This window comes from Notothenia rossii, assembly GCF_949606895.1.
Source record: "Notothenia rossii genome assembly, chromosome: 7".
Taxonomy (NCBI): domain Eukaryota; kingdom Metazoa; phylum Chordata; class Actinopteri; order Perciformes; family Nototheniidae; genus Notothenia; species Notothenia rossii.
In genome coordinates, this window is record NC_136905.1 from 14311823 (window position 1) to 14325896 (window position 14074).

General features: G+C 40.3%; 1 protein-coding gene across 4 annotated transcripts in view; it reads right to left on the reverse strand.

Annotated features, from left to right (window-relative positions):
• The window catches only part of LOC307045688 (lamin-A-like), a 33061-nt gene that overhangs the window by 8965 nt on the left and 10022 nt on the right, over positions 1-14074 (reverse strand). The gene's annotated exons all lie outside the window — the stretch shown is intronic.

Consider the following 14074-nt stretch of genomic DNA (forward strand, 5'->3'; position numbering starts at 1 on the left):
GACATCCTTTCCCTCTGACTTTGCCGTTGGGCCTCTTTGGACCCGAGTAGCTCACCTCATGTTGCTTTACATCCCTAGCTGATAACTGTAACTGAGGGGCATTAAACCCAATACCTAAGATTACCTTATTCTAAAGCATTTTCCTTTTTTTGTGTAAATGACATCAAAAGCTTGTTTTTGTAGGATTCTTTACACGTGAAGCTGCCTTTGGAGCAATGTGTTTAGGTGTCATAATGCACAAAAAGTTATTTTCTGGGAGGCTTACAGTACATGATCAAATCAATTCTCTTTCCCCAGTTCACGCAAATGTCTTTAGTAACTTTGGTTCATGGTTTAAATGGTATCTTCCAATAGAGTGCCATATGAGCTTAGTCCATCATAATACTAATGATAGAATGTTTTTTCATGTCTGCTCAAAGTGAAACCTGATGAGTGTGCGGCGGTGACAGAAGTTTTGGCAGTCAAACTACCATTGTGCAGTGCAGCAGTTGTCCACTGTTGATGGGAACACATCATCGTACTGTTAATAGCCTGCTGTGCTGAATAAGAGCTTATTAAACTTTACCTCGAGGGAACCCGCGTTGCGTAAAGAGAATTCCTGCTTGTTGCGCATGCGCTTTAACATGTGGGCCACGCCTCTACTCTAACCTCTCTACAGGATCCAATTTAAAGTTCTGGTTAGAATAAATAACTTGGAAACAACCATGGAAAAAACTATATATTTCCAGGAAAGGACAAAGAGAGTAGAGGGGGGGGGGGAGAGAGAGAGAGAGAGAGAGAGAGAGAGAGAGAGAGAGAGAGAGAGAGAGAGAGAGAGAGAGAGAGTCTTTATTGTCACTAATAACGGCCATCTGCTGGGGGAGATGGCTTCCAGGCTGCCCACACAGACCACCTCAGAGTCCTGCGGTCACTGCCAGCCGTGAGAGAGAGCGGCCAGTGTGACAACAAGAGGGAGAGAGAGCTTCGGACACACTGAACAAACACCACTTATAAAGTTACTCCACAGCACAAACATGATTTACAACAAAGGGTAAAGTCCATTCACAATTCATCTCAGAAGACAAACTGTAATTTATGAGTTTACGATACAACAATTTATCTTAATAAATAAAACGCCCATAAGAGGAGTTTGAAAAATGCAATTGTGCTTCCTCAAATGGCCGGTACAAAGCGGACAAGATAAAGTGGCTGACCGCTTCAGGGAGAAACCGAAAAAAAGGAGTAAGTGGAGAAATATGAATGAGTCTTTTATGTCCTGCAAGAAAAGTCGAAAAAATGAAATCCAGGGAAAACATATCCGTGATGCTTAACAGATGTACAATCAAGCCAAGAGAACTTGAATGGGTAATTATATAAAAGCCTCCCAGACTGCTCATTGTTCAGATTCAAAGCTTTAAAAAAATAAAAGAAGGCACAGCTCAGGGTTTGATTGGGTCAAATCAAATCACCATCATGGCCGCCCAAGTACATTATGGACAAACATAATAAGCTCTGAGAAACAGACAGAATTCCTGCATTCATTACCTGCATCATAGGGATACTAATCATACTGGTGTTACGGTGAATCTACACATTTGAATAGAAATGTTCTCCACATATTAAAATGTATAAATACAGTCAGTTGCTATAACAACCCCAAGTTAAAACAATACATCTGTTTTTATACATATGGTTTCAGAGAGGTACATTAATTGTGTTATATAGTTGTATCATTGTTTTACACTGTACCTAATAGTGTGGAAACTAAAGAGGATTCTACGGTAACTCAACTTTTTCCAGAGCCCTTGACCACATATAAATGGCCAGATGTTGGGACCAGATGTTCATGCATGCATTTCCTTTATAGCAATGCAACATTTCATATTAATACACACCTTCACTAGTAGTTGTTTTTGCTTAAACAGTTTTTAGAGATGTTGATTCAACCCTACTGTCACTTTTGAGGCTCCAGTGTGTGGTGCTGTTTAGTTGTATTGTATATTGTCATTATTCTGTCAACCCCATTATAGCACTGAGTGTAGGCTTAATAACATAAAACACCAGGCATAAGTACAAACTGAAGACTTGCAGGAATTCTAAGAAGTCGACATGTTTGACTTAAAGAGACTCCAGAGTGTGACTCTTAAAGACCCGGGTGAACTAGCACTTGAGATGATTATGTGTCGAGAACAAACACTTTCCTGAACATACAATGACTGGAGCCTTTTAACAGAGGCGCTCCATTCGAACATGTATTATCACCCATCAGTGTCAAAACGCCTACAAGACGTACAGTAAAATGGTTACTGCTGTGAAAGAAAAATGCTTTTAAAAGAATATTATAGTTTGGCTCAGGCTTGTAGAATTCTCTAGGTGTTTACATTCCTCAAGACTGCTGCTGAGGAGAATTTAAGTTTTCCACAATGCTTCTCATGAACACTTCAATAATAAACCCAAATCAACCAGCTCTGAGACAAAGAGGGATGTGTTGTGTTTTTACTTAAAGGTGACCTATCATGCAAAATTCACTTTTGTATATCTTTTATACATGAATATGTGTCCCCGGTGTGTCAGGGAACTCACCAAGTGTCAGAAAACACAACCCTCTCTTTTCCTCCATACCCAAATCTCTAAAAACGGGGCTGCTACGAATCTAATACAGATTTGAATTTTTCTGACGTCAGAAAAGGGGTGCTCCGCCTATATGGGCAACTCTCCACCTATCAGGGGAATGGGGGGTTGGGCCACGGCCATTGCCGTTTGAAAGCACTGGAGACGCTGTAGTACATATGCCAGGCCTGTAAGTGGCGCTGTAGTCTGCCACAAAAGCAGAATCAGCCCTTGCAAAAACAGGGCTGGAAAAGAGCAAATAGAGCGAAATGAGGCATGGCTAAAATGCATGAACTGTCCCTACAATATATTATTCAAATATAGCATGATAGGTCCACTTTAAAAATTGTAAATGCATTAGCGATGTGTAAACAACTATTTATTCTCATTCACTTCTTGAGATAAACATTACAACTCTTTGTTGAGATTTTAATATATTGTTCAATGAAACAGTGTTACTCTGCAGGCAGGCGAGTGTGTGTGGACGTGGCTGCGGCTCATTAGTGCTAATAGGCCCAGTTGATCAGCTCTAGCACTGAATTAATGGAGAGAAGTGGATTTGGTATATTCCCATCCAGCTTGTTTGTGTTCTCTGTAGAAACACACAAACACGGCGTGGCTGGCGCTAAGTAGCTAAAAACCTCACTTAAGTTTTTACAATTCATCCTGAGTGGAAGAAGAGGGTTTGTGCCATGTGGTTTCCAGCCATCCAATCGTTTGAAACACTTCACGTAAAAGAGTCCTGCATGGTGTTAACACATGACATTACAGGAGAATTAGAAAAGCCTGCTGCAAATTAATATCAGAGGACGTAGCTTCGATATTTTTAAAATCTAGCGAGTGTGAGTTTACCATCATTTTAAAAAAGCAGCCACTATTCATTTCACTCCAAAGCTTGAAATACATGTTCTGATCGTAAAGTGACCCTGGTTCATGACTTTGAGCATTTGTGCTTCTTCTGCTAGCACAAATCGATCAACACATATGATAAAATGACCAGAGATATTTTAAATGTTTAAATGGTTTTACTGCCCTGCCAAAATCATCTGTGAACAGCGGATGGAAACGATGCTTAAACATCTCAACAACAACCATGGCTTCAGTTTAATGTAAGCAACTAAAAGCCTGTACCATAGACTGTACTTAACATGTTCTCTTTGTTTGTGGCACCTCTAAGCGCTGCTGCTGGACCTCGGAATAAAACAGAGTCTGGAGATAACTGAACGACGGTGGAAAACCTTGTGTCTGTGTTTGTGTTTCTCTTAAGTGTGTATGTGGGTGTATTTGTGCATGTTTGAGTCTGATCTGCACTGTGTGGGAGTGTTGGCTGCAAACACTGTGTAGCCCACCATGTGTGTTAAGTGCATTTGTGTACTGTATATGTGTGTGCAGATACAGAAAGAACATGTCCATGTATGTCCCTGCACATGTTTTATTCTTATATACTATTTACATAACGTGTGAGTTCTTCGTGTAGGCGTTTGCTTGGGACTACTTGTTTATATAATTCAGTATGAAGGGTGGAATTAGAGAGCCTAAGCATAAATACACTCAGATTTCATGTCAGCGCCTCACAGCCTGTACACACGTGTGGAGACACTCTGCAGTTATTTTTTAAGAATCACACTTAATATTTACAAAAAAAATACACAGTCAGAATGAGGTTAACCAATTGGGTACTGAGAATGGCTGCGGGCCAACAGATGAACAACCAAACGCAGATTACATTTGGGAAATTAGGCAAATAAAGCCAAAATAAAACCGCCTGTTTCATCAAGATAAGGGAAATCTGTTGCAGGTAAAACAAAGCTGCAGAGTTGCTTCTAAGCCTGCAAACTGAGAAAGACCTTGGTGCCGAAAGGGCAGAACTGCAGGCTTCTTATTGTGCTCAGCAAAAGGAATTAAATACAGAAAATAAGTGTCATTTTGGCTTGCATTGTTCTTATTATTATAAATGCAGACTAGTTGTCTCCTTTCCTCCCACACACAAGAGTCTGCACAATAAAGTACTGAAAAAAAAACAAAGGTTCACAGAATAATTCACCCCTTTCTAGCTGCGATATTAGTGCTTTTTAATGCAATTTGTTACTGAGCAAATGGAGTAAATGACATATTTTAAAGCACAAAGACAAAATGGGAGCTATTGGACGGAGACAGTGTGAGATGGGGGAGAGGAAAGGCTGGTGGAGGGGGGAGTGCGAAATGGAAATGCGAGAAAAAAAGACAAAAAGAGAAAGGGAAAGAGGGGAAATAATAGAGACGAGAAATCTGAGGAGGCGGAGGAGGAGGAAGAGGAGGAGGAGGAGGAGGAGGAGGAGGAGGAGGCGGAGGAGGAATGTGTTGGCTCCACTCCCAGCCTCAAGGATGACTCACAGCTATCTTTGTCCGGCCCAGTAAGGAGAAACGAACCCCGCCTCGTGGAGTGAAATAGAGAAGAAAAAAAAAGCCCACTAACCCCCCTTGTTTTGCGATGCCGTTACCGTGGCAACCAAGGCCTCGTTACCAGGCCTGCTAGTATGCAATTTACAACCAAGCTGTGGACGCAATGGAATAAATAATATTTTTTTGTGCTGATTTTCTAAATACCTCCAGACTGTGTGAGCTTGTTGTAGCCGTCTGTAGGAAAGTACGACCTATAGTTTCATATAAAGCCACCTTGTTGTAGCCGTCTGTAGGAAAGTACGACCTATAGTTTCATATAAAGCCACACAGCCAAACACAGGAGTTTATGAGACCTCAGCAACACTGGTGCCAAGGAGTTCATAAGCATTGAATACCTCAATTTGAAACATAACTGATACAAAACTAAATGTAAAAGGAAAAAGCATCACATTTGTCCATGTATACTTTTTAAGATTTAGCAAAAGCACTATGTTTATGTTTTATGTAATACTCTGGGTTTCTAACACAACTACAGTACACCTCTCTGAAGTTAAAACTGTGTGCAGAATTGATATTTACTTTCTGTCATCTTATTCTATTTTATATAATTTCTCACTTCTGCCATTTCCTTCCACCAGTATGTCTATTGCAATATGTTGCACTGTTGTAAAGCCTGCCCCGTAATATTTTCATTGCCAACACTAAGCTCTATTGTGAAATCATGAATACATAATTCTTTACAAAAAAAGCCATTCTAGCAGACTCATACATTTAAAACACGTTAAAGCCTCATCATATAAGCTTTGCACTGAATCCAAATGAATGCTCTTACCACTGAGGGTCAACTCAGCTTATTATTCTGGCTGCTATCGGCTGCATTTCATCTCGTAAAACATTTACAATAAAACATATTTCTGTCTCCACCTCTCCTTCTATCCACCGAAACAGATGGATTTTCTTTACCCAGGCTTTGAGATAATTGTCCTGAGGTTTCTGCTGCTACCCCGGTATAATTGAGCTGAATGGCAAATTTGTTTCATTTGTAAATGTAATTTAACATCTCTTTCCGGAAACAATGTCCCCATTGCCCTGGATAATTCACAGACTTCACTGTCAACAGTTTCATAGCGATGAGCTGATTGGATAAACCAGACAGTGTACAAAGTATAAAAAAATAAGAGATCTTTAGAAACGTCATTTGTTTTGGGAGAAATTGATATAAAACATTTTCCTGTAACGGTGACAGAAAGGTTTAGCAAATAGAAAAGGTGTTATGGTTAGTTACTACTAGAGAACACACACACACACACACACACACACACACACACACACACACACACACACACACACACACACACACACACACACACACACACACACACACACACACACACACACACACACACACACACACACACACACACACACACACACACACACACACACACACACACACACACACACACACACACACACACACACACACACACACACACACACACACACACACACACACACACACACACACACACACACACACACACACACACACACACACACACACACACACACACACACACAGCAGTAGAGGGGGTCAGCACTTTGCACATGGGCACATCTGCTGAAGCCGTAGTGGAGCAGGGGGGGCATCTCATTAATTTCACCCACCAAAGTTTTTTCTGTGCTTGTGTGTTTCCACCAGTCCCTCTGTATATAAGAGGTTGCTATAGCTGCAAACAATTCATCGCCTCGTTCATTTCCTGTAGTGCCATTCAAATGACGTGCGGTGTGAGTGTCCATTGATCCATACTGTATGTTACTATGTAAACACACATGAGTCTGGCAAGCATGTGTGGGCACGTGTGGGTGGGGTTTCCCGATGACTCACTGCTCAAACACTCAGGAGAGAGAAAAAGGGGGTTCTCCCAAAGTCCCTTTAGATTGTCGAAAAAAAAGTTCCCTTCTCCCAGAATAGCCCCTTTCCCTTTTCCACCCTCTCTACATTTAGTTTAGACCTTCACAAAAGTGGCTTTATGTGGCCAACAGCGGAGGTGACTAAGGGGAAGGTGGATGAATAATGGGTGTTCAGTAAACAAACGCAGGGGCCCGGAAATAGACCTAGCACCAGGAAAAACTGGTGCAGTACAGCTTCGTCCAATAGAATGTATGGACATTACAATAACGCACATTGTTTGAAGCAAGCTGCAACTACTTATCATTGTTACTATCTACTTTGTAATTATTATTTTTTGCTGTTGACCGTTTTGTTTATAGAAAATCTTGCAATCACACTTTCCTGGAGCCCAAGGTGACATCTTCAAATTGTTTTGGGTAACCACCATCCAGCACCCTAAGCTGGCTAATCACTAAACAAGTAGTGGCTGCAAATAAAAGGAGGAAGAACAGTTTGTACTATTTGGGAATTAATCCAGTTGAATCCACGCTAAATATATAATAGCAATTATTTACAGTGTTATTAAATTAGTTCCCATATTAATTTATATCAGTATTTGTGACTAATTCTAACTTTTATTCGGAGACCAGGACTATAATCGAAAGAGTTCAACAACAGCTTTTTTATTTTATTTTCAGGAATGTCATTTTTTTACACATTCATTTACACTAATATAAAGTGAATTGTTGGCATTACAAATAAGCACTTTATCTAATTTATCAATTAATATAAATTGCTGATTAGTTTTCAGTTGATTGACTTTTGGTAAATTAACTGTTTTGGCACTTATTTGTAGAAATTAGAAACCTCTAAGATGCACTGTTGGACAAGCTGCAAACTAAATGAAAGTATATGTGCAATACAGCAGGAAAAGACAGGTGGTGTTTTAACCAGGATGTCAAACGATCACTTTAAAAGCCGTTTAGACCTACTCTCAAATGTCAACAGGGCTTTTCCAAATGTGTTGTGCAACACTCTCCCAAAAAAATGTGCAGTAAAATAAACATAACAGGCTGGCACATGACTGTTTCCTGTGTCTCTTAAGGGAAGAGGAGCACAATATCAGGGATTGTGAGTGTGTGTGTGATAAATCACAAGAGACCAACAACAACGCAGCCTCTGCCAGGGGCCACCCGTACACTTCAACATGTGGCAGATGGGAACAGGGTTGCCAGTGTTTTCAGTCCTAAAGCAGAGCAAATGTCGACCGTGTCTGATTTCAGGCAGCAGAGTTCTGACGCGAAAAGCCACAGAGGGAAGGGACAGACAGAGAGGAGTGGCAATGTTCTCTCGTGTCAAACTCATGGTTTTGTTTAAGCTTTCTCCAAAGCAAATATACTGAAAAGAAGCATATGTACTCTTCCTGCCATTCATGCCTGCGCCAATTTGCATTTTTTAAATACGGTTCCTCAAACACAGCGTCAGTCAACGACTGATGAAAGAGAAAGGTGTCCCGCGTTTAGAAAAGTGTGTGTCCAGAGACCGCCCATGAAACAGGCCTTGTTCCTCCCTTCATGATTAGTTGATGATTCATCAGAGTGAGTCAGACGCCGTTTCCAGGTCTTTGTGTTAGTTTATAGCATTTTTTACGGGTACTTAATAAGATTAGCTGCAATGATAGGAACAAAGCAAGGCCTCAGAGTTCGCCCCTTCACCCATTTCATTTTACAGTGTGGTGAAATGAGTAAAAGTCCAGATATGAAGTGTTAATGGTTACTATGACCACAACGAGTTACTCATTCTAAAAAATCTGATCAGGATCAGATCTGAAAAACACTCGTGTTTAAAATTCAAAGTAGATGACAATCAAACATAAACCAGCTTTTATTATCTTCTTATAACACCTTACCCGAGTCTGCAGGAGCTTCAATGAACTTGAAGAGCATTTCTTTAGATAACAGGTTAATCTGCATTGGCTAAAAATGTTTGCTTAAAGTAAACAGGAATATATTGCTACCAGAAGAAAGTGGATTTCTGCACATTAATTGTACTTCCCAAGTTAGCAATCCACATAGTCAGATTGGGCTGCGTCTTATTTGCACCCTAGAGTTTGATTCTAATTTGCATTAACAAGAAATATCCCCATTGTATGCTGTACTCCGTAACAACAGATTCTTTTCTAGCCTCTCCAACAATGAGGTGCCGGGAATGTTCCAAGCTGCACTGAGTTACAATGAGTAGAAAGAGTGCTGCTAATGTTAGCTAAACAAAACCCATGTGGAGTTTATAGGGCTGTGATGAGCTCTGGTCAGCATTCTTACATTTTTGCTCACATACGAGGGAAAAAAAGGATTTGTTGTTCGGAGTATACTGTAACCAAATTGTGGTTGTGGGTCGAGCCTGCCGATCGGGTGCTCTCACGCAACTGGCACAGCATACAGGAAATGCAGGAGAGCTCACTGAAGCAAAGGGTGGAGTTTGCATCAGGAAAATGAAAAGAGTCAGGTGAGTTGTAAAACCCTGAAAACGACACCGTCTAATTTCCTGCGATTGTCTAAACTCTGGCACTATGCGTCCTATTCTCTACGCAAACCCACCCATCATGGCACAAGCATGCTTTTTTCCATTCTGCTGAGCCACAGGAATGAGTGTGTGCGAGTGTGTGTGTGAGTGAGTGGTAGACACCAACTGCTTTTAAAAAAGAAAAATCTTTCAGTTGTGAACACATTTAGACAACTGTAAAAATAGCAGAGGTGTTCTGCTCAAAAGGTGACACAGATCTTAAACTAATCAGCATGTCCAATCATTTCACCAAAGTAAAGCAAACTGTAACTGATGAGGAGCCACGTCAAGAAGGGAAAACTTGGCCGCTAATCCCATTTCCTCAGTCCTAATAAACAAGAGTAAAGGCAGAACATCTGAAAAGCATCAGATGTATTCACAGTTGAAAGAGCTCCCTCACAAACTCAGAGCCCTGTTTAGATTGTAATAGTGGAACTGATCCAAACATCACATTCCATTTATATTAATTTCAGAGTAAATTAGTCTTTTGCAGAACTGGAAACTGAATAATTGTTACACAATCAACCAGATGGGGAGGGGATGGTTGAGGCTACGATGCACCCAACCTCGCCCCCTCCATCAATTGGCTGGTCTGGGCAGAAAGAGCAAGAAAAAGAGAGTGAGAAAGAGAGTCTGGAGTCCCACCATCTTAGAGTGATTTACCCAGCCAGTCCATGTGCGAGTGAGTCATCGAGGGCTTTGCTGGCCCTGAAGGCTCTATGGAAACTATAATTATATAAACTCTACACACACACAGCAGCCTGCTAAAACCTCTGCTTGGTACCAAGTTCTGGTCCGCTGAGGTCCAAGACCAGCTCTCTTGTTAACCGAGCACCAATAAAGCCAACAGAGACGGCTCCATACAGCAGCCATTCAGCTCACTTACAGTACAGGCCTCCCACAGCTGTTTGTCATTACAAAGTACTCTGTTAGGGGCCAAGAAAACCAGCAGTCAACAAACCAGAGAGCCACACAACCAGGAACAATACAGGATATTATCGAGCATCAGGATAACAAACACTCACACAATGACTTGATTGTGGTGAATTTGCATTTTCCAGATAACTGAGAATCCTCAGTGACTTGATAAGTGCAAATGTAGAGCCTGATTAAAAACATTATAATGTAAGAAAAAACAGGCGCAATGTGGCAATATATACAAATAGATATTTCTGTCCCATCTGCGGTGAAATAGAAAAAGGTTTTTATCCCAACAAAATATACATTAAAGGAATAGCCTTAAAAAGATTTAAGCATATTTTGATAATAAGATAACATCAAAAATGTAATTATTGTGGCCAGGTGCCAAAAATCTAATCATGAAAATAATCAGTAACAATTCTTCCATTACAGCCCCATTCATAAATATTCACATATCTCTTTAAATACAGTTGGGTGTTTATGTACTTCTGAACAGATCCTTTTTACAGGTTAGTGTTTTCAATATTGTGATGCGTGGAGTGTTCTCATTTACATCACTGCTGGAAAAACACCCAGAATCACGGGCTCTTCAGTGAGCTCTTATCTGCCCTGGCAGGACTCTCAATGTGACACACAATTGTCTGCTGTCACATAATACAAGCTGAGATCATCATACGGGAACACAGGGTTTCCCCCTCGAGGCAGCTACAAGAACAGAGGAGACGTGAGATCAAACGGCATGAGGGAAGACGTTCAGCAGCACGATGAAATCTTCTGCTGGTTCAAAGCCTGTCTCTGGCCTCGGGGAGCGGGACGCATGACGCTGAGCTTAAGAGTTTTATTTCGTTCCACATTTACACCTGAGAGGGTGCTACTAACAATAAGACGGATTAGAGAAAAATAGAAATGTTTCCCAGCAGACATTTTGATTGATGTCATTCTGGTGTAATTAATAACATTAATGAAGGCAGTCCCAGGCTCTGGGCATTGTGCATGTTGTCTCACTGGCATGACTTACAGGGACACTTTCTGGGAGTTAATCCATTGTTCATTGAATTAGTTCCACTTAAGCTTTACTGATATGACAAGTGAAAATGTCTGCCTTCATAAAAAAGGTCTATTGGTGCAATAATTATTAAAGATAAAAGGATAGAATATGTTTCCTAATGGCAGCTGGCATTGTTTTATGGTGAGGCAGTCAATTGGATGAATTGTTCAGAATCTTATGAAAGTGAGTGTTAAAATAAATGTGTGAATGTGGGTGTTGGACATTTAATAATGAAATCCGGATGAACAGGAACAGCCTGGTAAAGATTGTTGTTTTTATTCTACTCGCGCGTACCTTTTAAAAAGCATGTTACATTCACCACAAGTCTGCATTATTAGGTTTCTAGAGGTTTAAAGGAAGGGTCATACAGTTCAAAGTGCCATAATGGCGACTAATGCTAAAACATACTCGTATCTTATCTGCAGAATGTATTAATTATTTAAAAACTATTTTGACAATGAAGTCATCTTTTTTCTTGGGAAGGGGGGGTAAATAATCACTGGTTACAGCTTCTAAAATGTTAAAAGTCGTGCTGCCTTTTTGTGATAGTAAATGATATCTCTTAAGGTGTTGGACTGTTGGACAAAACAAGAAAATCTGAAGACGTCATCTTGGAGTTAAAAAAAAAAAATGGTGATACAAATGTTTCACTACTCCCTGACATTTTAGACACCATGGATTATTCATAGAGAGTAATGGTTAGACAGAGCTCTAGTTTCTGGATGCTGAAGATTGTTTTGTAATGCAGAGCCTGAGATTCTCAAGTACTTTGACAGCTTCAAATGCCGTCAGATGTACCGTCCCAATTGAATAAGAAATAAGAGAAAGAATTATGCGGAATCTGTTGCCACCATCAGACTCTTGAAAGAAACAGACGAGGCATTTCAAAGTCTGGACAGCACGGTCAGAAATTCAGTGCAGGCTTGCTCTTGACCATTTTAGGAAAAGCCTTTGAAGGTAAACATTTTATCTCAACAAACCTCACAGGAGCAGCTTGAATGTCTCCTGCTGTTATCCTCAACATGGCCCTATACCAGTACAGATGTATAATGTGTCACCTAGCAACGTATTTTAAAGTTTCCCCAAGTTAAATACAGAAACTTTACTCGGCTAATCTCAACATAAGACCACTTCTTATTACGTCTAGCTCTGCCACCGCTTCCTTCATTTGACTTCCCCTTCTTCCTCACCAGACAAAGGTTGGCTGATTATTCACATTCTTTGGTTGCTTAGTGTGTGAGGTTGGTTTCTTTTGTGATATAAATGTCAGTGGATACTGTGTAGCTCTGCGATGAAAAAAAAAGGTATTGCACAAGGCAAATTAAGTCATGAGATATATAGTAATAAATACAATCTCAGAATAAAGCTTTTATCTAAATACGCCTTTAAGAGGAAATGTAGATTATTGAATAATAAACACTTAAAGACAATCGCGTGGGATGGTGAGCAACAACATATTCTATAGAAAGCAAATATTCCAAAGAAAGGAATTGGGAGTGTGCGGTGAGATAAGTGCACTTCCTGCTGTGTTCTCTGATAGTCTCTTTGAATACAGAAGAAGATGTATAGTGACGCTATAGGACTGATGTGTTAGCTGCGTCTGGACACGTTAGAAAAACATTGTGTCTACCACAGCATCTATTTAAACTGTTTTTTTAAAAACCATTGTTTTTTTAAATGAAGCGCTGCAACAAATGTCTGAGAGCTGCATGTACCTGCAGCCACACCCTGAACAACACTGTGCAGACGGGTGGGGCAGACTAAAGGTAAATCCCTTCTCTTATTCAAAGAGTGTCAGATGCAGAAAAGGGTTTGGCGGTTTACTTTCAATCCCTATCGTTGAGTATGATCCTTATCAGAGAGACTTCAACACAAAGGAGCAGTTCAAAGTGTAATAACTTACTAAGGAAATAGGCGGTCGCTTTTGATTTGAGACAGCGTGTAGCAGAATATTATTAATATGTTCCACAGATCTCACCATTCATTTAGTTAGCAGCACTGCAGCTAATGATTATGTTTTAATTCTTGAATAAATGTTAAAAAATATAAAAATGTAGTGCCATTGTTTTCCAAGTGGAATTGTTCAAATAGATTTTTGGTTAAATATCAAAAAGCACTAAAATAATCAGCAAATGTTTATTTTTAAGAAACCAGAAGACGTAAACATTTGGCATTTTCTATTAAAAAGGTGGTATCATTGATTGTCTAAATAGTTTTCAAACTACTTGTCTAACTATAGTTCGCATATAGGCATACATCTTTTGTCAAATATAACAAAAAAAAGAAGAGTGACCTGAACTCTCCATGTGTAGTTAACGATGTGCTCATTTGCCTGGGTGGAGCGCTAACAGAGAACCAGTCCTGCCAGTGACACCGAGGAGCCAGTTTACCCTCCAGGCTCCTGTTTCACAGCCAGCAGCACAGCTGGAGGTTATCCTGGGTAGGAGGCGACAGCCGGAAGCAATATTTAAGTAGTAAAAGGAAAGAGGAGTTAACAAGGTCTTGACAAACCTGTGAACATAGTTCTGTAACTCATGCTGTGGTTCAGAGCTCAGTGTTTTGCTCACATATCATTTGGTTTTTCATTTACCTGGCACCAAGCTTCAGACTTCATTTTACCGCACAGCATTCCTCCCACACCTGCTTTTACCAAGTTATGTGTATTTTCCATCTACACT